The 27,967-nt window shown below is 38.4% G+C and overlaps 1 long non-coding RNA gene and 1 pseudogene across 3 annotated transcripts in view; one reads left to right on the forward strand and one right to left on the reverse strand.

The window, feature by feature from the left end:
* Positions 1–27,967, forward strand: part of LOC308619425 — a 930,003-nt gene that overhangs the window by 521,818 nt on the left and 380,218 nt on the right. The window lies entirely within an intron of this gene.
* Positions 13,181–27,967, reverse strand: part of LOC308618786 (ferritin heavy chain-like) — a 35,820-nt pseudogene continuing 21,033 nt past the window's right edge. Inside the window, exon 2 of the transcript in view lies at positions 13,181–14,386. The product of the transcript in view is annotated as a ferritin heavy chain-like (transcript). The remainder of the gene's footprint in view (positions 14,387–27,967) is intronic.

Consider the following 27,967-nt stretch of genomic DNA (forward strand, 5'->3'; position numbering starts at 1 on the left):
CCCCATCCCTTCCCTCTTGTGTCTCCCTCCCTCCCACCCTCCCTATCCCACCCCTCCAGGCGGTCACAAAACACCGAGCTGATCTCCCTGTGCTATGCGGCTGCTTCCCACTATCTACGTTACGTTTGGTAGTGTATATATGTCCATGCCTCTCTTTCGCTTTGTCACAGCTTACCCTTCCCCCTCCCCATATCCTCAAGTCCATTCTCTAGTAGGTCTGTGTCTTTATTCCTGTTTTACCCCTAGGTTCTTCATGACTTTTTTTTTTCTTAAATTCCATATATATGTGTTAGCATACGGTATTTGTCTTTCTCTTTCTGACTTACTTCACTCTGTATGACAGACTCTAGGTCTATCCACCTCATTACAAATAGCTCAGTTTCGTTTCTTTTTATGGCTGAGTAATATTCCATTGTTTATATGTGCCACATCTTCTTTATCCATTCATCCGATGATGGACACTTAGGTTGTTTCCATCTCCGGGCTATTGTGAATAGTGCTGCAATGAACATTTTGGTACATGTCTCTTTTTGAATAATGGTTTTCTCAGGGTATATGCCTAGTAGTGGGATTGCTGGGTCATATGGTAGTTCTATTTTTAGTTTTTTAAGGAACCTCCATACTGTTCTCCATAGTGGCTGTACCAATTCACATTCCCACCAGCAGTGCAACTTAATAAAATAATATGGGAAATTCCCATTACTAATCCTAACCATGTACAACAGAGGTCTGTACAGTAACATAGCAAAAATAAGTTCCTGTAATTTTACTTAGTCATTGCCTGTTTTAGACTAAGGAGCAGTGAGAGACATTTATAAATAATGATAACTCAGATCACTTTTGTTAAATGCCCTCTAATATTTGCATATTTGGCTCTGGCTTGTGTTATCTATTTTACAATCTTGTCTTCTTTCTTTGCACTTTAGTGTAACAACTCTGTGATTTCTTATCTTCTTCCTCAGACACTCAGGTGCATCAGAATTTCCTGTGACTGTGACAGTAGAGAATCCTTCCTCCTCAGAAATCGAAGAGGTCGATGATGCCTCAGAACGTGTTCAGGAGGAGCCAGAGAAAATCCGTTTGAAACAAGAAGCATTGCAGGTACAAAGTTATCACTTTAAAGCTATAGAGAAGATTATTTTTTCAAACGGAAGGCTGATTGCAACACAGCACAGCTTGTGTGAGGGTTCTGTTTTCTCCTCTCATCTGCACTGTATCCCCTTGAATGGTTCCTTAAACTTAGACCAAGGTGAATGGTGGACATTTGAACTCTAAGAAATAAAAATCAAAACTTGTCGTTAGTAATATATTTTCCTTTCCTCAGAACCTTAGTATATTAGATTTAGGGAGAACCTTAGTGATCATAAGATAAGGAAATTGAGTTCTGAATGAATACAGTGAGCTGATTCAGTGATCTTGTTTAAGATGAGAAAATTGACAGTTCTAGTTGAACTCTCTTTTTATAAGAGGAAAATATGGCCTCATTTTAAATAAAAGTAAAGTTGAAAAACGTTTCGATGTTGATATTCTCCTTTCCTAAAATCAAAAATATCAAGAAGCTACATTCTATTACCAAATAAACCTGACCTCTAATGTCATTCCATACTTTTGTTTGTATGGACAGAAAAGAAAAATTGATTTTCATAAGAAATTTTTGCACCTCAGAAATAATATATTTATTTTATTTCAACTTCAATGCAGAGCTGAACACTTCTAGTAAATAAAGCAACACCATTTGGGGGGACCTTGTCTTTGTGCTACAAAGTCCATGTTTAATTTTAAAAAATTATTTAAATTTAATTATTTAAATCTAAAAATTGACATCCTCCCCTTCCTCCCCACCCTGAGCACACGGTGGGGCTGGGATGGCAGGCACCACCTCTGGCGTCTCTCTGCTGAGTGACCGAAGGGCTCGGGGTCCGACTGCCTGCCTGCTTCTCCCTGCGCGTGACTGACAGCCACACGGCTGTCTGTGTGCCTGCCTGCCTGTGTGCCTGTCTGTCTGTCTGTCTGCCTGGGTGACCAGCTACCTCTTTGCTTGACTTCTCCTTTCTGACTGACGGGCCAGCCCTCGGCTGCTTTCAGTCCATCCCCTATGCAGGTGATCGGTCCCTGCCCAACAACCTCTGTCTTCTGTCCGCGTGTGACCTCTTTGGGACGTGACTGATGGTTTCCTTTGCCTCTGCGTGGCCCGCCTGCCCGGAGCCCAGCTGCCGTCCGTCTGGGTGACAGGTCTTGTGCTGTCTGGTCGGTGACTTGGGGCAGGTTACAGCTTCCCACCCCAGTCCCCTGCCTGTTCTTCCAGACACCCATCCCTCACGCCAAGCCCAGCTGCCATCCCCTGGGAGCCCACCGGATTGCCCGAAGCACAGAGAGAATGGATTTCTGAGAAAGAAGTAGGACAGCAGGCCTCTCACTGTTGTGGCCTCTCCCATTGCGAAGCACAGGCTCCGGACACGCAGGCTCAGCAGCCATGGCTCACGGGCCTAGCCGATCCGCGGCATGTGGGATCTTCCAGACCAGGGCACGAACCCACGTCCCCTGCATCAGAAGGCGGACTCTCAACCACTGCGTCACCAGGGAAGCCCTGATTTTAGTTATTTGAATCTTCTCTTTCTTAGTCTAGCTAAAGGTTTGTCAACTTCGTTGATCTTTAGAAATATATTTTTTATATTAGTCTCAAATTCAGTGCCCTTGTTTAACAGTTATTATCTAAGAGTTTATCTGTTAAGTGTCTGGACTTTTTAAGATAATATCATTCCAATCCTTATAGTTTTCTAATATTTATAAATTTATTTATTTTTCTTGCCTTATTGCATTGACTAGGACCTCCAGTACAAGACATTCTTACCTTTGTCCTGCCCTAGAGGATAAAGTGTTCAATATTTGACCATCAGGGATGTTAGTTGTATATAAAGTGTGTGTGCACATGTGTGCATGCATGTGTGCTCCTTATCAGATTAAGTGTGTTCCTTCTATTCCTGGTTTCCTGAGAGTGTTTTAAAAATCATGAATGAGTATTGCAAATTATTAAATGTCATATTAAAAATTATTAAATTATCATTAAAAAAATAAAAAAATAAATAAATAAATTTAAAAATTATTTAATGTGATTTTCTTTTCATATGAAACATGAAACTTGACAGGTTTCAGAACTAATTATCCCATTATTGTAGGACTATGGGAATTACTCTTTGATTTTCAAAAGAGAAAGTTAGATTTTTATTTTTTTATTTTATTTTATTTTTTTTGCAGTACGCGGGCCTCTCATTGTTGTGGCCTCTCCCGTTGTGGAGCACAGGCTCCGGACACGCAGGCTTAGCAGCCATGGCTCATGGGCCCAGCCGCTTGACCGCATGTGGGATCCTCCTGGACCGGGGCACGAACCCGTGTCCCCTGCATCGGCAGGCAGACTCTCAACCACTGTGCCACCAGGGAAGCCCGATTTTTATTTTTTTAATGAAAATTAATGATAATATAGAGAAATTTTAAGAAAAGAACTTAGAAAATTATGATTTAGAGCAGGAGAAATCTTTAGTTCATGTAGGGTTACCCCCTTTCGTTTTATAAATGAGCACCTACAATTTGTAGCACATAAGTGGTTTATTAGTAAATGGCAGAGTACGACAAGACCCTAGAGCATGTAACCCGCATTCCTTGTCATTTTAGATGTGGTGTATTCATTTCCTTCAGAAGTAGACCAGGAGATTGTATTTCTAAAAGCAATGATAGACACTGGGGAAGACCAAGAAGTTTAAACACTGGGACCACAGAGTAGCAGATTCAAAATGCATGAGAAGCCTTTTAGCTCTTCTCCATTTTGACAAGACACAAAAATGATGGTATCAAAGTGTTTAAGTATATAAGCCCACGACAATCAAGAGATTTCAACATAGTTTGGAAAGACGGAAGACAGGTGGAAGAGTGTGAAACCGAAGCAGTAGAACAGAGGAAAAGCATCACCTAGAATATGCACAGGGACCACGTGCAACTGAGGAGGATTCTGACCCCACCTGCAGAAGTAGCTCCGTGCTTTGATGCGCATGTATGAGAGAGGGTGGAGTTAGTTAAAAGTGTGACTGAAATAGGGGAGCTCATTGAAGGGTTGTGTTTGGAAGAGTGGACACCCAGCCCCGCCCTCACCCTCCTGAAATGAGATGATTTCATTTTGAAAATAGTGAAACTGGCGAGATCTAGGGCAGCTAGTGTGAGTTTTTACACCCGAGAAAATTGTGTTTGGGGGGGATCCTGTTACAGTTACTCCCCGCTTCTTCCTGCATAAGAAGCCAATCAATCGTTGACTTCAGGGAGCTTTCTGCACTCATTCTTTTTTTTTTTTTTTTTTTTGCTGTACACGGGCTTCTCACTGCTGTGGCCTCTCCCGTCGTGGAGCACAGGCTCCGGATGCGCAGGCTCAGCGGCCATGGCGCACGGACCCAGCCGCTCCACGGCATGTGGGATCCTTCCAGACTGGGGAACGAACCCGTGTCCCTGCATCGACAGGCGGACTCTCAACCACTGCGCCACCAGGGAAGCCCTCTGCACTCATTCTTAAATAGAAAATAACTGTCATTTGCCTGATAGCTGAGTAAAGCTTACAACATCAGAGAGGGGGAAAAAGAGTGAAAACATATCCTAGTAGGACCAGGGACAATTTAGGGAACAAAATAATTTAAGGAAAAACCTTAATATCCTGAGAGAGGTTTAAAAACAGCTAGAAACTATAAAATAAGACTAGGGAGTTAATTAAAAAGAGAATGGTCAGAAATCAAGAGAAGTCTCCTGGAAATGAAAATATGGTTGCTGAAATAAATTCAGTAGGAATTTAAAAAATTTCTCAGTGTATAAAAAAGAAAGACACAATGGAAAATGTGATAGAAATATGTTAGAGAGATTGCATCTTGGAGATCCCACATGTTACTATTAGAAACTCCAGACCCAGAAAAAAAATGGAGGGAAGCTATCAAAGGGCAACAAAATTCCCCACAGCTGAAAGTAGACATCAGGCCTCAGATTGAAAATAGTTATACAAGACGAGCAAGAATAGCCTCATACCTAGGCACCCTTCCTTGTGAAACTTTAAAATACTGAAAAAATAAATTAAAATAGAATAAAATACTGAGAGGGTACATCCATTCCAGAGAGAAAGATACTGGCTACCTAAAAAGAAAGTTTAAAATCTGACTTTATCATACTTGTCATGAGCACCATGGATCCTGGAAGGCATTAGAAAGATACCTCCAAAGTTTTTCAGGCACATAATTTTCACCCTAGGGGTTTGTATCCAGCCAAACTATGAGTCATAAGTGGAGGCTGAAGAAGATACTTTGTACAGAAAGAAATTTGAAAAATTGACCTCCTGTGCTACACCTTAAGCTATTTATAGACATAATCCAGCAAAATGAGGCAATAAACCAAGAAGGAAGGTAATAGGGGATTCAGTGCAGATTGCAGCTAGTCTAGAGTGGAGAGGCTTCTATTGATTGTGTGATTGAGAGCTTAGAAACACCTTGAGGCATATTGTACTTACTAGGTGTTAGGCACTGTTGGAAGGGAGGAGGGAGAGGAAGAGGAGAAGGAACTTGAACTCCAGAGAAGAAAAGGCTATACGGACATAAACCTGAAGCACATTAAACTATGGTTGATTTTTAACCTACTATTGGTGAGGAAGGGAGGAATCCACTTCAACTTGACACTATAGATGTCCCCCTTTTCAGTGACACACAGGGGTAATGACCACCTATCTAATTTGTTGTCCAAACCGGAACTTGTCCGAACTCCTTACACTTCAATAGTGTAAGGAGGCACTCTAATGCTGTAACATCAGGACAACAGGTATAAACTGGAACAGCCCAAGGCGGCTTGGGGTATGTGGTCACCCTGCACAAGGGCAGTGACACTGGCACAGTATGGAACGAGGTGTAGTCTACACACAGAGACACAGTACATCTGCAGTGGGCAATATTAATTTCATTGTAATAATGGCAATACTGTCTTGGTTTGCAGCTTTTATTGTCAACTTGCATGTAATCACAAATAACTAAAGTAAACTATACTTAGTATGTATTAGTATTAACTTGGTATGTACTGAAATGTATTGTATACTGGTATGTACTTAGTATATATTAGGCTCTAAGTGTTTTTGCATATATTAACTCATTTAATTCTCTGAATAGCCTTATGAGGTTGGTGCTAGTATCATTCCCACTTTTGAGAACAGGAAGCTAAGACAGGGAAGGAACTTGCCCAGGCTGTACCTAATTTAAGGTTGGATCGAGCCTTTGAGTTCAGGCTCTCCGCCTGTTCTCTTAAACCTTACTCTGTACTGACTCTCAAATAACAGAAGACTTAACTGCACATAGAACAGAATATAAATTTCAACTTTGACAACATAAAAGCTAGGTTTGGAAGGTAGACAGGAGGTAGAAAAAAGGGAAGATGGTATGAATGTCCTCATTTTACAAAGCGTGACGTTGAGAGAGTTTCTAGTTGATCAACACTGTAGGTTTTTAAGTATATCACTACAAGTCAAAGAGATCATGAGCAGTGGAACAACTCATGATGACATAACTTTACTGAGCAGTGTGGACATAGGAAAGAGTGTAAAGGAACTAAACCCTTACTTATTAGTAAGTTAGAAAGTGAACAGATAATGCCTCCAATTTAGTGAGAAAACAGTCATGGAAGAGTATTACTTGGAAATGGAGAAGAATTCAAAATAACAATAGTTGGACTTCCCTGGTGGCGCAGTGGTTAAGAAACTGCCTGCCAAGGCAGGGGACATGGGTTCGAGCCCTGGTCCGGAAAGATCCCACATGCCGCGGAGCAGCGAAGCCCGTGCTCCACAACTACGGACCCGGCGCTCTAGAGCCTGCGAACCACAACTACTGAGCGCACATGCCACAAGTACTGAAGCCCGTGCGCCTAGATCCTGTGCTCCCTAATAAGAGAAGCAACCTCAATGAAGAGTAGCCCCCGCTCGCCGCAACTAGAGAAAGCCGGCACGCAACAACGAAGACTCAACACAGCCACAAATAAATAAATAATAAAATAATAAAAATAATAAAAATAATAATAAAAAATAACAATAGTTGATGTAAACCTCATAAAAAAGGAAATCCAAACAGCCAGTAAACAGAGAAAAGCGTACGACTTCATTAAGTAATAAGAGACAAGTGAGTCAAAACCAAGGAAACTACATGCCAATGAGATGGACAAATACATACAATCTGGTAGTATCAGGTATTGTAGACCTCGAGTACTATGGGAATCTTCTACCCTACTTATACTGGAGTACAAATCGACACAACTAATTTGGAAAGCATTTAGCCCTCTCCATCAACTGAAGTTATATAAATAGCCTGTGAGCCAGCAGCCCTCACCCCTGCCCTTTGTAAATGCACCAGAATAACCGGTACAGCAGGATTCCTGTCCATGATTTGCATTAGCACAAACTGAAAACAAACGAAATGTCCATTAAGAGTCAAAAATTAAAGATGATACAAATAGATGGAGAGATATGCCATGTTCTTGGATTGGAAGAATCAACACTGTGAAAATGACTCTACTACCCAAAGCTATCTACAGATTCAATGCAATCCCTATCAAACTACCACTGGCATTTTTCACAGAACTAGAACCAAAAATTTCACAATTTGTATGGAAACACAAAAGACCCCGAATAGCCGAATCAATCTTGAGAACGTAAAATGGAGCTGGAGGAATCAGGCTCCCTGACTTCAGACTATACTACAAAGCTACAGTAATCAAGACAGTATGGTACTGGCACAAAAACAGAAAGATAGATCAATGGAACAGGATAGAAAGCCCAGAGATAAACCAACACACATATGGTCACCTTATCTTTGATAAAGGGGGCAGGAATGTACAGTGGAGAAAGGACAGTCTCTTCAATAAGTGGTGCTGGGAAAACTGGACAGGTACATGCATGTAAAAGTATGAGATTAGATCACTCCCTAACACCATACAGAAAAATAAGCTCAAAATGGATTAAAGACCTAAATGTAAGGCCAGACACTATCAAACTCTTAGAGGAAAACATAGGCAGAACACTCTATGACATAAATCACAGCAAGATCCTTTTTGACCCACCTCCTAGAGAAATGGAAATAAAAACAAAGATAAACAAATGGGACCTAATGAAACTTCGAAGCTTTTGCACAGCAAAGGAAACCATAAATAAGACCAAAAGACAACCCTCAGAATGGGAGAAAATATTTGCAAATGAAGCAACTGACAGAGGATTAATCTCCAAAATTTATAAGCAGCTCATGGAGCTCAATACCAAAAAAACAAATAACCCAATCCAAAAATGGGCAGAAGACCCAAATAGACATTTCTCCACAGAAGATATACAGACTGCCAACAAACACATGAAAGAATGCTCAACATCATTAATCATTAGAGAAATGCAAATCAAAACTACAATGAGATACCATCTCACAGCAGTCAGAATGGCCATCATCAAAAAATCTGGAAACAATAAATGCTGGAGAGGGTGTGGAGAAAAGGGAACACTCTTGCACTGCTGGTGGGAATGTGAATTGGTACAGCCACTATGGAGAACAGTATGGAGGTTCCTTAAAAAACTACAAATAGAACTACCATATGACCCAGCAATCCCACTATTGGGCATATACCATAAACCATAATTCAAAAACCATAAATTCAAAAAGAGTCATGTACCTAAATGTTCATTGCAGCTCTATTTACAATAGCCAGGAGATGGAAACAACCTAAGTTTCCATCATCGGATGAATGGATAAAGAAGATGTGACACATATATACAATGGAATATTACTCAGCCATAAAAAGAAACGAAATTGAATTATTTGTAGTGAGGCGGATGGACCTAGAGTCTGTCATGTAGAGTGAAGTAAGTCAGAAAGAGAAAGACAAATACTGTATGCTAACACATATATATGGAATCTAAGAAAAAAAATGTCATGAAGAACCTAGGGGTAAGACAGGAATAAAGACACAGACCTACTAGAGAATGGACTTGAGGATATGGGGAGGGGGAAGGGTAAGCTGTGACAAGGTGAGAGAGTGGCATGGACATATATACATTACCAAACGTAAAATAGATAGCTAGTGGGAAGCAGCCGCATAGCACAGGGAGATCAGCTTGGTGCTTTGTGACCGCCTGGAGGGGTGGGATAGGGAGGGTGGGAGGGAGGGAGACACAAGAGGGAAGAGATATGGGAACATATGTATATGTATAACTGATTCACTTTGTTATAAAGCAGAAACTAACACCAAATTGTAAAGCAATTATACTCCAATAAAGATGTTAAAATAAAAAGTGTAGGCTGTTTTTATTATTGGATGCAAGCTAGTGATGCTGTAAAAGCTTTCAGCAAGTATGTGTTTCTTTCTTATATAAAGAACTGCCATTAAGGCTGCCCTAATATTTTTTAGATTACATTTACCTATAGATTACTTACAGGTTCAAATCTACAGTGGAAATAACTTTTTTTTTTTTTTTACTAGTTTTGGAATGATGTTTTTAAACCAGTTCCTTAGAAGACTCCTATGTGACCCACACTAGTAAAATATACCTTCAGGTGCCTCCTCTGTCTGTAGGCAACAGCAGTGTAAAATATGTAAACAAATGAGTGTCCTTGTTTGCTAAAATTTAATCTGTTGATCATGTTGTATTATTGCTCTTCCCCAAATTCTCTCTCTCCATCAGGTAACATTCCTTATTATTAGGAAGAGGAAGTTCCTTAACATGTTATTTCGACAGCATAATTTACCCAGATGATGGTCATTATGATGATGCTTCATTTGTTTTTGATTTATTTTACTTTTTTTGATGATGCTTTAGATTCATTTAGAGTCCACCATTCAGAGAGGAAGAATAGCTGGCCTACATTATTTCTCATACTTATTAAAAATTGCTGCATTCCCATTTGTGAGTTTGTTGAACGACTGGGTAGCATACCTCTTTATAAAGATAAAATGGAGAGTAATAAATGAAAACACTCCCTAGCTATACTATTGATTTAATTGTTTATTAAAATAACCTCATATTGGACTTGTATTTTCCTCTTAGAAAATTGGCAAAGTGCTAATATATTTAGTTTAACTGGACCAAGTACATGTCTTATTTAACTTTGATTCCCCAGCACAAACTCATTTATTAAGAATAAATGCTTGGGACTTCCCTGGTGGTGCTGTGGTTAAGAATCCACCTGCCAGTGCAGGGACATGGGTTTGAGCCCTGGTCTGGAAAGATCCCACATGCCGCGAAGCTGCTAAGCCTGGGCGCCACACTACTGAGCCTGCGCTCTAGAGCCCGTGAGTCACAATTACTGAGCCCACATGCTGCAACTAATGAAGCCCATGCCCTCTAGGGCCCATGTGCTGCAACTACTGAAGCCCACATGCATAGAGCCCCTGCTCTGCAACGAGAAGCCACCACAATGAGAAGCCTGCACAGTGCAACGAAGAGTAGCCCCCACTCGCCACCGCTAGAGAAAGCCCATGCGCAACAATGAAGACCCAACGCAGCCAATAAATAAATAAAATAAAATAAAATAGAATAAACAGTCGAGAATATTGGACTTTATTTAAAAAAAAAGAGTAAATGCCTGTTGAATCGAATTAATCAGCCAAACAGTAGACAAATGAAAGTTGTGATTAATAAGATGGGCCAGACTGAAATAGTATTCTTGTTGAGAAGCTTACTTTAATCGCCTTCTTATTTTCCAGCCTTATATAATCATGTATTAATGTGATAGAATATTTCTCATATTGAGAAAATAATAGTTTTGTATTACGCTGAATCTGCCTGGGAATAAAATAGACCCCTTATCAAATTCAGTGGAGGTGTCATGAGAATTGATACCTAAGGGTTGTTGTGGGAACACATTTAAATTTTAAAAATATACAAGATTTTTGATATTGTCTCATGCCCACTATATTGTTTGGGAATAATGCAGTTTCAATTTATAGAATTGCAGCATGTATTTTAGGGCTGGAGAGAAACTTGATAAGTCCTGCATTGAACCTAAAGAGGAATGCATTGCCATAAGGTGCTCATTCAAAAATCAAATAATGATGTGAATAATGTTGATCATCTCTACTGGAGGAAAGACATGCTACACATTAAACACATTACTTATTATATATTTATTTAACAATCTTGGACTTTATTAATACAATGTTTTGTAGTATGTATGCCTTATTTCTTTTCTTATAGTTAAATGTCTGAATTCTGAGAAATTTCAGCATGCTTTGGTGAGAGGAACAGTCATCTTATTTTCAAAAAGATGCAGGCACAGACTGTTTTTGACCAAAAGGTGTATTACTGACCAAAATTCAGCCATCTAGTCTGGAAAATAAATGAAGAATTCTGCTGCTGGTGAGATGAATACATAGGTAGAGGGAGGTGAAGAATATAAACTACTTAGCAGCCTTAAACTTTCTCTTGACTTTGATATAAGTGCTGGAGAAACATCAATGTTATCATTCCCAGAGACCATTCATTTAGAAATGTAAATTAGAACAGATGGAAAAATACAGTGTTGGGAGTTACCTATCAGGAAACAAAATGGATGTGTGTGATATCTACCCACTGTCATGGTGAGGGCCCTGCATTACACTTACTGTCTAAAGCTTACTGTGCTGAAACCTTCACAGCAAAGGTTCCCGTTCCTCATAATGACCTCTAAGTGAAAGTGAATGAGGTTTAGCTACCAGGTATGTGCTTCTGGAACAACACACGAAGGGCCCTATTTTTTTTTTACTTTATTTTTATATTATTTTATTTTTTGGCTGCGTTGGGACTTTGTTGCTGCACGCGGGCTTTCTCTAGTTGCGGCAAGTGGGGGCTATTTTTCATTGTGGTGCATGGGCTTTTCATTTCGCTGGCTTCTCTTGTTGCGGAGCATGGGCTCTAGGTGCACAGGCTTCAGTAGTTGTGGCTTGCTGGCTCAAGAGCACAGGCTCAGTAGTGTGGCACATGGGCTTAGTTGCTCCGCGGCATGTGGGATCTTCCCAGACCAAGGATCAAACCCATGTCCCCTGCATTGGCAGATGGATTCTTAACCGCTGTGCCACCAGAGAAGCCCACAGTGGGACCTTTTAACATTGATTCCAAAGCTATTTTCTTTGGAATACTGTTCTGTGAGATTTGGTAGAAAAAGAATCCCATGATCAGAATGTTTGGGAAACACTGAATATTTTATCCCCACGTTATACATTCAAAATGTATATTTTTTACATCAGACATAAAATTCCTAGAATAAACAAAAACTGAAAAAACAAAACAAAAAATCCTGCTAATTCGATTAACACAAGTTTTCCACTGAACACCTGTGAATGTTTCTGAGGCACTGGCTGATACTGAACACAGTCTTGGGAAGGTTGATCTAAGGAATTAAAATTCTGTAAATTATGAGGAAAACACTTTTAGGTGAGAAGAGATGCATATGGTAGCAGGCTTCAGTATTCTGTATTTCCATTCGGGAAATTGTTCTTATTTGATCCCTTCCACCCTTGATCCTTTTTCCTTTCAGTGGACTCTGTAGTAGGGATAAAGGGAAAAATGTCATTTACTACCCTAGAAGAGCTATTTACTCTAGTGTAAATACCGTGGAGGCTGGTAAAAGTGTGTTGATAATAAGACATATTAGCTTAGGTTCTCTTGGTAGCAAATAACAAAAACTAAATCAAAGTTGGATATGTGAAACCCAAGGGCAGAAATACAGCCAGGCTCAGGAAAGGTCTAGGAAGCAGCTATATCATTTCCAGTAATGTGATCACCGAACTGCTTTTCAACAAAGGGCGTCTTCCTAATGAACTTCAAAATGAGCTCTGCTGCTTGTTGGAGTTAATATATATATATATATGTTTATACATATATATATGTATACACACACACACAAGCATGCATATATACATATGATACAAAGAAAGAAAACATATATAAGTGGATGTTTTGTTATTACAACATGCATGCCAGGCATTGGTGACCATGGGAGGTCACCTCCGTGTTTCTGAGCAAGACAGCCTAACACTCATTTTTCCATTATCACTGTTGCCCAGAGTGAACTTGTCAAAGAGATACTCCACCATTCAGACTTCCAAACCCCTCCACCCCCATGTTGCTACTCATACTTAACCATTAGTATTTGCATAATTAATGCACATAAACATTTCAGGTGAAACTGAAGACACCCTTTATTTTAATCCCTGCCCAATCCCATTCCCTTCACTTGTTCCCCAGAGGCAACTGCAATCATGATTTTCAGGCTATGGTTCTATACTTTCACTATGCACATGCACCCACATTCACCAGGTACCCCTACCTCACCCCACCCCACCCCAGTCTACCCCCATATACTTACATTATTTATAAGGGGAAGACTGATTTTGTGTTTTCCAGGGCCCCATGGAACACCTTCTCCCTCCCACTGTGGAGATCCTGAGCTGCATATGGTTGGGGTATGGCTGTGTTCAGAAACTCCTGGATACCTGTTTTAAAACTTAAAAAATGAGAGATTTGCCCACATGAATCAACCAGAGACCTTTATTTACTTATGAACCAATAACTTTATTGGAAGAAATGGAAAAACTGGAAGAAAAAAACTTAAGTGATAAAGTCCAGGAAAAGAGAGTCCTGCCCTTGTTGCCAAAAAAAAAAAAACAAAACCAAAACTGAAGTGAACTTCTTCTGCAAGGGCACTCTTGCCGTCTGCATGGCAGGCATGGTGACCAGGGCTCTGGTCACCCCGTGGCTCTGGGGAAGTCCAGTCCAGGCTCAGTTCTTCTTGTCGCTGTCGCCCAGGGTGAGCTTGTCAAAGAGTTACCCTGCCAGCTCGACGTCTGGGGCCCCCATCATGCTCAGGGTGGTGACACGACCCTCCAGCTGTCTGATGAGCGCCACCTACTGGCTGACGTAGTGAGTTGCCAGGAAGTGGAGCAGGTGGGGGTCGCACTTGGTGGCCAGCTGGTACAGTGGAGCAGGCTCCGGGTCACTAGCTTCTCCAGGAACAAGGCGCACTTCATGGCCTTGAGGCCGCTCTTCCACTCGTCACGGACTGGCTTCCTGATGTCTTGGAAGTTGAGGCGGCCCCCCGGCGCTGGTTCTGCAGGCGCTTCAGGCCCTGGGCCCACAGTGGCGCAGGAAGAACCGGCTGAAGTGCTTCAAGGCCACGTCGTCGCGGTCGAGGTAAAAGGCCACGGCCAGGCCCACGAAAGAGGCCTGGAGCTCCAGGGTGAAATGGCTGTTGACGGCGGCTTCGCAGTCGGCGTGGTAGCTGTGGCGCACCTGCGAGGGTGGCGTGGGCAGCGTGGTGGGTGTGAAGGCCAAGGTGAAGGCGAAGCCGCGGGGCCTGCGGTACCTGTCTCGGAGTCCCTTTCACGTGATTTACCAATTTCCTTCCTCTTGGGTAAGTGCAGACTTCTCTTTGTCAGAAAACAAAAGGCTTAGGTGTATTCTTAGAGAAAGAGCTTAACTGTGTGGATGTATTTATCCCCTCCAGCCTCATTTGTCCTTTCACTGCCACTCAGCAAGCATTTTTTTTAACCCCTCAATTATGTTGTATGGAATGAGCCACAGTGGTAGGAAATACCATTGATCTCAAATTATCTTTCATTCATTCATTCAGTAAATATTTATTGATTACTTAATATGGCCCAGGCACTGGTATGGGATTTGGGCATATATTAGTAACAAAGAGAGACAAAGTCTGTTCCCATGAGGTTTGTATTCTAGTGGAGAAGCAGACCAAAACAAAACAAAACAAAAAACTACTGTTTTTCTCCCTTTCTTGTCTCCAGTAAATACGTATAAGATATTACACATGTATATGATATTAAAAAGTCAATATTTTCTTAGAAGTTAAGGATGTTATAGTGGAAGACATAAGACCAATCTAGGTATTTATAATTAATTAATTCAACAGCCATTTCTATACAGTATTCCAAATATGTGTCAGTGTTTGACTCTGGAGATACACAGAAGAATCAGACATGGTCTCTGTTCTCAAGGTACAAGAAAGAGTGATGGACTGTTTTAAGTGCTCTCAATGGTTTTAAAGTTTTTGGATAAAATAGCTGTTTTCACTTGAAGTTTTATTACCATGACTTTGACTAATGTACTTTTTTGGGGGGTCCCTTTATTTCTCTTTGAAAGCTCATGCTGTGCTATAATCATTGTTTATGAAGGAAGCAAAGGATCAAATATCAACTGTCACTTTGTACACTTATCTAAGCAATTTTAGAGGCATTTAATTGTTGAGTCTGTAAAGAAATAGAATAATAACAATGTCTATTTGATAAGTTGATGTTAGTGATAGGATCGTACATTAGAGATGGAAAAGAACTACATGATCAGTTTCTCAGTGAGATAAAATTGTATTCTATGTTTGCTTAACACCAGTGTTTAGTCTTAATATAATTGCAATCTTTCAAAAATTTCCTTGGAAGAGTCCATTGTAGACTTCACTGGAAGAATCTATTTAAATAGAAGAAATCTTGATTTTGTAGAACATTTTCTCCTTATGTCCCAAGATTATTTAATAATTTATCTGGACAACTTTACTCTTCAAATATTAAAATAATACTATTGAATGGTTCTGTGTGTACTAAGGGGTTATAATGGTGTTTCTCAGATTTTTTATCCCTCATCATTACTCCCTAGGTTAGAAGATAATGTTAAAATACATGTTATAACTAAGAGAAACCTAAGGTTTAAAATCTAACTTTTTTAAGGGAAATCAATAAACTAGCATGAACTGGAACCTCAAATTTCCATGAAGGAAATATACATATATCTAAACAAAAACATTGCATCCAGTTTTTCTTTAATGAGGAATGTAAAGCTAAATACAAACACAATGAAAAAACTTCAGAGCAGATCATGTTTTTAGAAAAATTTAAAATTTTATTTTTTAAATGTATTTATTTTATTTTTAAATTTTTGGCTGCATTGGGTCTTTGTTGGATGTGGGCTTTCTCTAGTCGCAACGAGTGGGGGCTACTCTTTGTTGCAGTGCATGGGCGTCTCATTGCGATGGCCTCTCTTGTTATGGAGCACGGGCTCTAGGTGCTTGGGCTTCAGTAGTTGTGGCATGCCAGCTCAGTAGTTGTGGCACATGGGCTTAGTTGCTCTGTGTCATGTGGGATCTTCCTGGACCAGGGCTCGAACGGATGTTCCCTGCATTGGCAGGTGGTTTCTTAAGCACTGTGCCACCAGGGAAGCCCCCGAAATTAAAAAAATTTGATAATCAAATTTTATAGTTTATAACTTGGTCTGTGCTAAGATAATGTCTTTTAAAATATCAATATAGGACTATAAGATGAAGGTTTCTTTGAAATGTTTGTGGTCAGTGTTGGTATTATGTTAGGATTCTCCAGAAAAACAGAACCAATAGAAGATATATTTGTATATTATATAAAATAAGGAATTAGCTCACGTGATTATGAAGGCTGACAAGTCTCAAAATCTGCAGTTGCCGTACTTGAGACCAGGAGAGTCCATGGTGTAGGTCCAGTCCAAAGGCCAGGAGGCTCAAGACCCAGGAAATTCAAGTTGAAGGCAGGAAAAAACAATGTCCCTGCTCCAAGGCAGTCAGGCAAGAGGAGTTCCTGCTTACTCAGAGGAAGGTCAGCATTTTAATTTTATTCAGGCCTTCAAATGATTGGATGAGGCTCATCGACTTTAAGGAAAGCAATCTGCTTTACTTAGTCTACTATTTCAAATGTTAACCTCATGGAAAAACACCCTTTCAGGCACAAACGATAATATTTGACTAAATATCTGGGTACCCCCTTTGAAGTTGACATATAAAAATTAGCTATCACAGTATTATTCATGATAAATGCAGAGTCAACAAATAAAAATTCTCATGCTATAATCTGCAAAAACTGTTTTGACTTTCAGTTCCCTTCATTAATTTACAAATGTTACAGAACTAATAGTTACACAACTGATATTAGACAATAAGTTCTGACTCCATGTCAATGATTAGCTCTCATTCATTCATTCAGCATATTTCTATTGAGCATCTATTATATGACAGGTATTTTATAGGTACTAACATAAAAACTTGTTCTATAAGCTCCTCATATTTGTATTTCTTTTGTAGCTAAGTGCTAGTAAATGTTACATATAATTCCTTCTTTGAAAATTAATAGATGAAGTAGGATCAATGGTATAATCTTAAGGAAGTAGACCATAAGTAGCAGCAGTTGGTGGCTTATCTCACTCTCTGTGTTGTGTGTGTGTGTATACATACGTATAAATAAATCATTTAATGAGAGGTAGTGAAAAGTGATACATCAATATTATATATCTCTGGGCTGTTCACTCTGCATTACCTCATTATTACAGATACTGGATTAGATTTGATTATTATTACCCATATTTTACAGATAAAGAAATTGTGAATTAAAGTATGTAACATGATCAAACACAGAGCTTATAAATAGCAGAGAGTGACACTCTGAATTGGATTCCTCTCTAGGTAGTTTGGGAAGTTTGGCTGGACCATGAGCTCCATTAGAACAAAGACTGTTCAACTTGTGATGCTAAATTTCACATAGTAGGGGCTCAAAAATATAAATTAAAATATTGAGCGGCCTATTAAAAGCTTTAGTCTCATTATTTCTCCAAATTAAAAAAATGAGTGGATGTAGATGTTGAATATATATTTAAACTCTATTTCCTTTAGAAGGAAAAAAAATCAAAGACACCCAATGGTGATAAATTACTATTATAATTTTACTTTAATATGCATAAACATAAAACCAGGCATAGAAATTGGTATGCTTTTATAACTGTAAACCAGACAATTTGTAAATATATGCAAATACAATTATAAAACTATTAAAATTAAGAAGTTCCAATTATGCATCCGATTATGCTTTTTGCCTTAAACGCAGTCCCTTGTCACTGAGAACACACTAGTTGACGAGATGCAGGTTTCCTTTCGAGTGCGCCGTGTCTGTGTCCCGACACCCGTGAAAGATCTTAGCACTCTACCACCCTTCTGTACTGAAGACATGACATACTTTAGCTCATATGATGATTCATAATGTACTTTTGCTTTCAGGTAGTGGAAGTCATCATTCAAATATTGTCTGTCCATGTTCTTTTTTTATTAGTTTGTGAAAAGTAATTCTGACGCAGTTTGTTGATTTCATGAAATACTATTAAAAGCCTCAGTAACTTCAATAACTGAAGAGGCTGTACAAACCGGGAATTGAGGGGGAAGAGAACTACTGACAGAATTTTAAGGGATAACACTCTTCCCTTTGAGTTTCATTCTATTAAACTATTTTTCACCTCCCAGTCATCACTTTAAAAGGAAATTTTAGTGTTTGCAGCTGGTAAAATGTGACTATAAGGGTGGACATGCGACAGTTGTCCTTTTTACACTAGAACATGCCAGCCTAGCAGCAGTCACACTGTGTGATTCAAAACACACACGCAGGCATGGACAGTGAGTTTGTGCTACTACATTGAGCTATAGACAGATCCAGATAATTCTGAAAATGCTTCCAGTAATTTTTCATTTGGATGTAAACACAAGAACAGATCCATGGAATTCACCAATACAGGTAGAGAACACTGAGTTAGAATGGCATGGACACACCGTATATCTAGTCAGTAACTATTTAGGACCTAATATATTCCAGCTTTGTGCTAAATGCTGAATGATTGCAACAGGCGTTGACTTTAATCTCATGGGCCCTAGAGTCGGTTTCAGTTCATTATGTTCACTGACAGAATGTATATGTGATGAATGTAAAATTAGATGCTAATGAGTTGATAATAGAATATGTATATATATATTGAAATATTCACATATATTCAATAATATTTTGTTTGAAATCTTTACTACTATTGGCACAGATACAGAAATTGCTACAGACGTTCTCATACCTTTTCCTACATAGCAATTAGGTTTAGGGAAAATAATTTTGGTGGAATGGTGTTAGTCAGCCTACAAATCCAGAATGTCTTGGTTGAAGGTGTAGCTACTTTGTTTCACTAAAATCAAGTGTAAGTTTTTCCAAACAAGTTAGGAAAAAAATGCAAGATCCTTATAAAATGTTCCTTATGATTCCATACCTTACTATACTATTAACCCAGTGTGTTAATAAGCTTGTATTTAATGTAATCATTATTCTTCATAATTTGACATGAGTAATGTGCTCTCACATTTTAATTTTCTAAATGTTTTTTTTTTTTTTTTTTGTGGGACGCGGGCCTCTCACTGTGGTGGCCTCTCCCGCTGTGGAGCAGAGGCTCCGGATGCACAGGCTCAGCGGCCATGGCTCACGGGCCCAACTGCTCTGCAGCATGCAGGATCCTCCCGGACTGGGGCACGAACCTGTGTCCCCTGCAACAGCAGGCGGACTCTCAACCACTGCGCCACGAGGGAAGCCCTAATTTTCTGAACTTTTATACCATATTCTCAATGACTTATTTGCTGATTTCCTTTTTTATAAAAATATGATACCTCAACCAACCACTGTTAAACTCAGCAAAAAGCACGGTTTCCAAAGTAAATGTTTTGTAAAGTGTTTCCTGTGTATTATTCACATTTATTACTTTTCCTCTGAGTTTTTTATATTTCAGTTCATACATGAAAAATAAACAATGTCCTTTTGACTTATTTTCTTGAAGACTTTTGCCATTTTCCAAATATATCTGAGTGGTTAAGGTCAGTTAAACCTATTTAAAGTTTCAAATTTCTAGGAAATATCTGATATTTAGTAACTTTCTGCCCAAATGATTTTAAATCTCATTTATTATAAAGTGAATTAAAAGATTGGCATACATTCTTTAAATAGAAAGATTATCAACCTGCTTTTGCTAATGTAGATGGTGCTCTTAAGTTCTGATTTCATACATGACAACCCAGGATTAAAGCCTCATTAATAATCTGCCAAATACTGTCAGCTGTATGACTCAATGCTCCATTAGTAATGTAATCCCTTGATTTTCTTCTGCCAGAAAAGTGATTCTTTGAAACCATTGGCAGTAATATAAATTTATACATTATGTGTGTGTGTGTGTGTGTGTGTGTGTGTATCTCTTGGAATAGAGACTGAACGCCAAGACAAAACCTTGCATTCCTTTACAGGACGTGCAATGCAGATCTATTGTGGAGTAACTGCTGGATCTGGGAAGGAAGGTGAGGCTAAAGGCAGCCCATTAGAAAGGGAAGAGGCTGTTGGAACTGGGAGTTGAGGGGAAAAGAACTACTGACAATTTTAAGGGATAACACTCTTGCCTTTGAGTGTCTGTGTGGTAGAGTCCATGGCCTAGAGTAGAAGGGGGAAGCTGTACTAGAGCAGCTTCTGGTGGCGGGAATATTATTTTCTTATACATGCAGCTATTGAAACATTGCTTAACATTCCTCAGATCTTAACTGTCAAGGACAAAAAACAGTAATGATAACTGGAAATGTCAGTTCCACATCCACAATAATCTATTTACAATTGCTTCCCTCTTTCACGAGTTCTCTATCAATTATCCACGCTTTTATCCACCCCCAAATCATCACTTTTTCCTTAATCACATGTATTCCTCAGTTATGCTGTAGAGAACTGCAATTTTCCCTTCGTGGCCCTTCCCCCTTAATCCTTTTTTTTTTTATTTTCCACATTAACAATCCCTAATTTTTAGAAAAAAGACAATAGCATATAAATGAATCAAGGTGCAGAATTCCTCAAATTATAAAAATCAATTCCTGGAGCGTTATTGATTGGTAACTATATTGATCACATCAATATAAGTATTTTAATCAGTCTGTCTGCAGAGATTGCAGCTACAAGATAAAAAAACATAATCAGTTTATTCAGTTGTTACAAATGTAGGAGGGGGAAATGGAAATAGGATTAACAAGATTTTATACAGAACCAAGAGTCCACTTCCTTTTCTTTCCAGAGACACTATTCTATAAACCATGGTATTGCTTCTCCTAGCCAGACTATGAAGCATGTTTGGTTAGATTACATTTTGAATTATACCAGTTCATTGGAGTAAATGTCTCTATGGGACACTTGGGTTTATAAAACTCTGTTTCATAACTGGATGATGTAGAGCATCCCTCAGACTATCTTGTTGCAAAAGAATGCTGTTGGGTCAAATGAACAAGAGAAAACAGGTAATAATATAATATTAGAACTCTCTACAGAATAACATCTCAATTCACATTTTGCGCTACGTTCAGTGACATCTTAGAAAACCATTCTGTGTGTATGTATGTATGGAGTGCACAGATACGTACGTACATATTGGGCTTTGATCACTAATGTTAATGTTCGCTAAAATTTGTACCTTAATGTGGATTGTAGTATGAATATTTATGTAGTAAATTATTATAAAGAGATATGATTATTAATATAAAATAGTATTCTGTATTTTATCATTAGGGTTAGAGTGGTATGATTTAAAAATAATAATAATATTGAATATTTTTGCCTACCCTTCCAATATTGGACGTTAGTTAGGTAAAGTAGACATTAGTGGAAACATGCATCTTAGCTGATTGTGTATGTATATACTCTGTCAATTTTTAATTCTTTAAAAAATACAAATGTTGTATTAGAAGCCATGGAGTGTTAGAAGTCAGCGGTAGTGGAAAACTGAGGTTACTGATTATTTTGTGTTTTCATATCCACAATATGAAGTGATTTTGGAAGTTTTTTGCTAGCTACTAGAAAATAAGCTAAGATTTATGTTAGCTCTTTGAATGCATCTACCGAAGTTCCATCACTAGGAAAGTGAGGTCACCCTTCTTTGATTAAATCATCAAACATAACATAGTACCATTTACATGTCCTCAAAGTTTTATTACAACACAATTAATAGCCAAGATTTTAGCTATTTACAAGGTCTTCTAACTATATACCAGATAGTTTGATGTGTACATGGCATGAACTACCTTATAAAATAGAGCTGCCTCTTTTTATTTTCTAAATATTATAATCTATCTATATTAGTGAACTGGAGCTGTGGATCAGATGATAAGATATGCATAACTGTGTGCACTGAGTGATTGGAATGCCACTTGTTATCTTTTTTCTGGAAATGTCTATATAAGAAAATAAAAGGTACTTTATAGAAATATGAAAAACATAGCAGCCTGATACTGTTCATTCTTACCCTTTTTGGGAATTTGAATAAGTAATTTATTCTCCCTTAACCTCAAGTTCTCTATTTAAAAAAGTGACCTTGGACTAGATCCTGTTGCAGATACTGTGGTCAAATGATTTTATGCCCAGGGATTTCAGCCGTTGGCTGTGAATTAAAATCAGTTGAGGAAATTCTGATTCAGCAAGTTCGGGGTTGAACTCTGGCATATGTACAGTTGACCCTTGAACAACTTTGGGGTTAAGGGTGTGGACCCTCACACAGTCGAAAATTCAGGTATGACTTTACAATCGGCCTTCCGTATCTATGGTTGAACATCTTCATATTCAGTCAACCCCAGACTGAGTAGTACTGTAGATTAAGTGAACCCACCCGGTTCAAGTCCGTGTGGTTCAAGGATCAACTGTACTTTTAAGAAGTGCCACAAGTGATTCTGATACTCAGCCAGGATATGGAATATTGATTCTATGCTATTTGGTGCAAAGAACAAAATGGGAATCTCTCAGTCTATATATTGATTATAACTTATCTAAATATCATACCTTACTAAGAAAAAATATCATTGGGTGTAGCAATGGTAAAATAGCTGCAGTGTATTTCATTATAAGAGAAGATGGTTACAGTGTTACTGGTAGAAAAATGATCAGAATAGTGTATTAGTTAGGGTTCTCCAGAGAAACAGACCTAATAGGATATTTATATTATATTGGATTGGATTGGATATATAATAGGTTATTGTATTTTATATAATAGGGTAAACTATCCTATTGCGGTTGACCCTTGGACAATATGGGTTTGAACTGTGTGGGTCCACTTATACACGGATATTTTTCAGTAAATACTGCAGTGCTACACGATTCGTGGTTGGTTGAATCTGCGGACGCAGAACCGGATTATGCAGTTTTTAACTGCACTCTAACCCCCATGTTGTCCAAGGATCAAATGTGTATATGTGGGGAGGGGTGATTTCTTTTAAGGAATTGTCTATTGGCTTTGGTTTATGTGATTGTGGGGCTTGGCAAGTCAGAAATCTGCAGGGTAGGTCAGCAGGTTGGAAATTAAGGTAAACGTTCATGTTGCAGTCTTGAGTCCAAAAGCTAGAAACTCAGACAGAATTTCTATATTGCAGTCTGGAGGCATAGTTCTTTATTCATGGGAGGACTTCAGTCTTCATTCTGAAGGCCTTCAACTGATTGGATGACGTCCAGCACACTATGGAGGAATCATCTGCTTTTCTCAAAGTCTACTGATTTACAAGTTAATCACATCTAAAATACACCTTCACAGCAGCTTCTAGACCAAAGAACCAGGCACCATAGACTAAGTTTACATGTAAAATTAACCATCATAAGTGGTAAACATGAGTGAGGGCTAGCTGATGCAGGCAGAAGAATGCCGAAGTGGGTTCATTCAGAGGGAATGTGATTGGGTATCAGAGGAGGGCTGGCATATGCTGTGTGGGAGGAGGAGGCAGCAAGGTTGTGGACTACTTGAATCTGTTGGGGCTCAAAAATGGTGCCCTGAGCCAGCATGAATTCTACCACAGTAAATGTGGTAGGCAACTGAGGGTAGGCAGAGCTACATAGGATGTCATACTTGAGACCAATTAGGCTTCATTTAACCAGTGAGTTTCATCACGTTGGTTTTCATAGTTTATTCTCATTCCCTTGTTCATCTGTTCATTATATAACACTCCAGTCAGAGCCTTTCAACTTGCTTGAGCATTTGTTTATTAGCTTAGTGGTGTTGGTTTTGGTTGTCAGTACAGCACTATTCATTTTTGGAGTAGTATCACTTCATACTAAGGCAGTTGTTGCCTATTGATTGAACAGGCCCGTTGTAATTTCTCTGCACTCCATAGCAATATCACTTTTCTTCAACCCCGGAAGGGTTGATTGAATAAGCAAGTTGCTTCCACTTTTAGTTTTTCAGCTGCCACTTGGATACTTACCATACTTTGAATTCACTTGCCAAACTATCATGACCCTGTTATCCTGTGTGCCCACCAGTTATATACATATTATCTTTCCTTACTATCTTGCATATGCTGAATTTTGACTTTCTTCAAATTTGGTTACCTTGGATAATACCATTACTACTTTGGTTTTTAAAGCCTTTAAAAGTCTTTTGGGACTATAAAAGGCACAGGGCTCTAGAAATGGAATCCTCAGATTTTGGTGTGCATAAGATTCACCTATAGCTATAGGAAATGCAGGTTCTTGGCTCCATTTCTAGAAAATTCTGATGCAATTTATATGGAGAGAGGGGGTTTTGCAAATCTGCATTTTACAGGAGCTACAGTTTCTACTATGCTTAATAGCTATTCTGTGTTGATTCATCATAATGCAATGCAACTATGCACTTAAACAAAAACTAAACCTTTTTTTGAGAATATTAGATTCATCAAACAGTTGCAGAAATAGTACAGAGAGTTCTCATATACTCTTCACGCATCTTACTCTAATGTTACTATTTTACGTAGTACATATGTTAAAACTAAAAAGACAGCGGTGCATTACTTTTAGCTAAACTCCAGACTTTATTCAGATTTATCGATTTTTTTTTTACAATTATGTCTTTTTTCTGTTCTCGGACCTAATCAAGTATATCACATTGAATTTAGTTATAATCTCTCTTCTATGGTCTCTGACAGGTTCCCAGCCTTTCCTTGTTTCCCATGACCTTTATAATTTTGAGAAGTACTGGCCAGGCTTTTGTAGAATGGCCCTGAATTTGGCTTTGTTTGCTGTTTTTCTCATGATTAGACAGACCAGGGTTTTTGGGGTTTTGGGGAAGATTACCATAGAGGTGAAATGTCTTTCTCATCACCTTGTGTCAGTAATGACTTACTGGTGATGTTAACCTTGATCACTTGGTTAAGGTGAGGTCTGCCAGATTTCTTCACTGTGAAGTTACTATTGTTCCCTTTCCATAATCTATTTTTTGGAATCCAGCCAATACTCCTAAGAGGGAGTTTAAGCCCCATCTCCTGGAGGGAAGAGTATTTACATATGTTATTTGAAATTCTTTGTAAGAAAGATTTGTACCTTTTTCCCCATTTATCTATGTATTCAGTTATTTCTATCAGTATGGACTCATGAATATTTATTTTATATTTCTCTATAACTTTAAAGTTTAATTAATTTTATGACTCAAGTTGTTCCAGCTTAGGCCATCAGGTGCTCCTTCAGTTGAGTTCTTGTGTCCCTTTGATCTGCCTCTATCCTTTTGATTTTTGAGTGCTGCCTTATTTCCTGGCACTACATAATGCTCCAGGCTCATCTTGTGTTTTCATTGCCCCAGGCCGAGAATTAGTCATTTCTCCAAGGATGTCTGGTTTTTGTTATTTTGGAGGACCATATTTAGAAACTAAGGCCTGGATGCTAGATGTGTTTGTTGCTACTTGATGCCATTTTTTCTAGTCTCTCCACAGAGTTATGGAATATATGCATGTATATTAACCAATGTATACACATATCTATAATCCTTTCTATAGGTGTCTATCTCTATACCTATTAAACTAAACGTGAGTTCATACTAATGTCTGACTCTAATCCAGTAGTATCACATGGTTCATTCTAGCTTTTGCCTCTTGCTTATTTGTAACTTGTTTTACTAACAGTGAGAAACCTGACTCAAATTATTTACCATTTATTTACTTATTTGTTCTACACTAGTGTAAATGTGTTTTCATATTTCTTAAACTGTATTCCTGTGAGAAACAAACTTACCAACTAAAATTGTGTTTATGTACAGTTATTTTTTCACCTAGTCTTAGATTTACCAATCAGAACATCATTTTCCAAAGTCACTTATGTCAGTTCCTTTTTCTCCACCCCCTTCAGTGCCGTTTTATCATATATTGGGAATACAGTTAAATTTATTTGTCACAGTATGCATTACATCCAGGATACTCTGATTAAAAATTGCATACATTAAAGTTCACCCTTTGATGTACTATTCTACGTGTTTTGACAGATGCGTAGTCATGTATCTTATGCCTAGTACCATACAGTACAGTTTCATCAACCTAAAATATTCTCTGTGAGTGGCCTTTGTAGTCATTCACTCCCAACCTCTGACAAATGCTGATTTGTCTTCCATCCCTATAATTTGTCTTTTCCAGAATGTTGAATAAACGGCATCATACAATATGTAGACTTTTGAATTTGGCATCTTTGACTTAGCAACATGCATTTAGGATTCATGCACGTTGTTCTGTGAATCTATAGTTTCTTCCCTTTTATCCCCTGAAGTATCCATCATCTCGAATACCAAGTTTGTTTATCCATTCACTTGTTGAAGGATAATATGATATGATTATTTCCAGTTTGGGACAATTATAAAAAAAGCTGCTATAACCATTTGGGTATAGGCCTTTGTGTGAATATAGGTTTTCAGTTAGCTGGGGAATATGATTGCCTGATCCTATTGTAAAACTGTGCTTAGCTCTGTAGGAAACTGTCAAACTGTCTTCCCAAATAACTGTATCATTTTATATTCTCACTAGCAATGAATGTATGGTCTTGTTGCACTTCAACAGCATTTGGTATTGTCAGTTATCGGATTTTAGCTCTTCTAATAGGTGTGTAGTTATATCTCATTGTGGTTTTATTTGTATCTCCCTAATGACATATGATGTTGAGCATATTTTCATATGCTTATTTGCCACCTGTATATCTTCTTTGGTAAAAATATGTGTATATGTATTTTTCTTTCTTTTGTTCTTATAGATTTTGTGTGTGTGTGTGTGTGTGTGTGTGTGTATACACACATATATAAAGTTAGGTTGCTTGTTTTCTCATTGTTGAGTTTTTTTTTTTTTTTTTTTTTTTTTTTTTTTTGCTGTACGCGGGCCTCTCACTGCTGTGGCCTCTCCCGTTGCGGAGCACAGGCTCCGGACACACAGGCTCCGCGGCCATGGCTCGCGGGCCCAGCCGCTCCGCGGCATGTGGGATCTTCCAGGATAGGGGCACGAACCCGTGTCCCCTGCATCGGCAGGCGGACTCTCAACCACTGCGCCACCAGGGAAGCCCTCATTGTTGAGTTTTAAGAGTTCTTTATATATCCTAGATATGAGTCCTTTATACAATATATTGTTTTGGAAAGTAAAAAAAAATGAAATGGATACAAGGTACAAATAAAAGTTTTAATCAACAGTCATATGAAAAATTTTGAAGCTGCCCAGTTGAACTTTAGGATATTTTAGATGAGTGAATACTCATTAGCTTGCTAGTTACAGTATTATTAAAGGGAATGGTTGAAACATTGGCTCTTATATAAGTTCCTCAGAATTTTTCTAAGTAAGGAAGCTAAAATTATACCCTTATGAAAATTCTCTTACTATATAAATAAACATGAAATCTACTAAATGTCTTGAGACTTTAAAGCATATTCCTATAAATAAATGAAAATATTTGTGAGATATAAGAAGATCTCTATGACTTTTGCTTCCCCTTTATGCATTGAATATAGTTTACTTCTGTTTTCTAATTATAATTATACTGTATGAAATAGCAATATTATACTGGATGCTTATTCTGAGACAGATAACATGCAAAACCATGTTACATAAATTATATTGATTTACAAATAACCCATTTGTTTGATTTCATACGAAATTTAGAAAGAATATATATTGTGTCCAGTTTACAGAGGAAGAGCCAGAGGCAAAAGAGGCATTTATCGTTCCTCATTCACAAGGAGAAACTAAGGCATACTTGTTAGTTAGGTAGAAAACATCATTCAGCTACATCTAACAAAGGAAATGATAATATTCCCTTGACAAGTTAATGAACATGTTTAGAACAATTAATTCTGTCATGA

This window comes from Mesoplodon bidens, assembly GCF_964165515.1.
Source record: "Mesoplodon bidens genome assembly, chromosome: 6".
Classification (NCBI taxonomy): Eukaryota; Metazoa; Chordata; class Mammalia; order Artiodactyla; family Ziphiidae; genus Mesoplodon; species Mesoplodon bidens.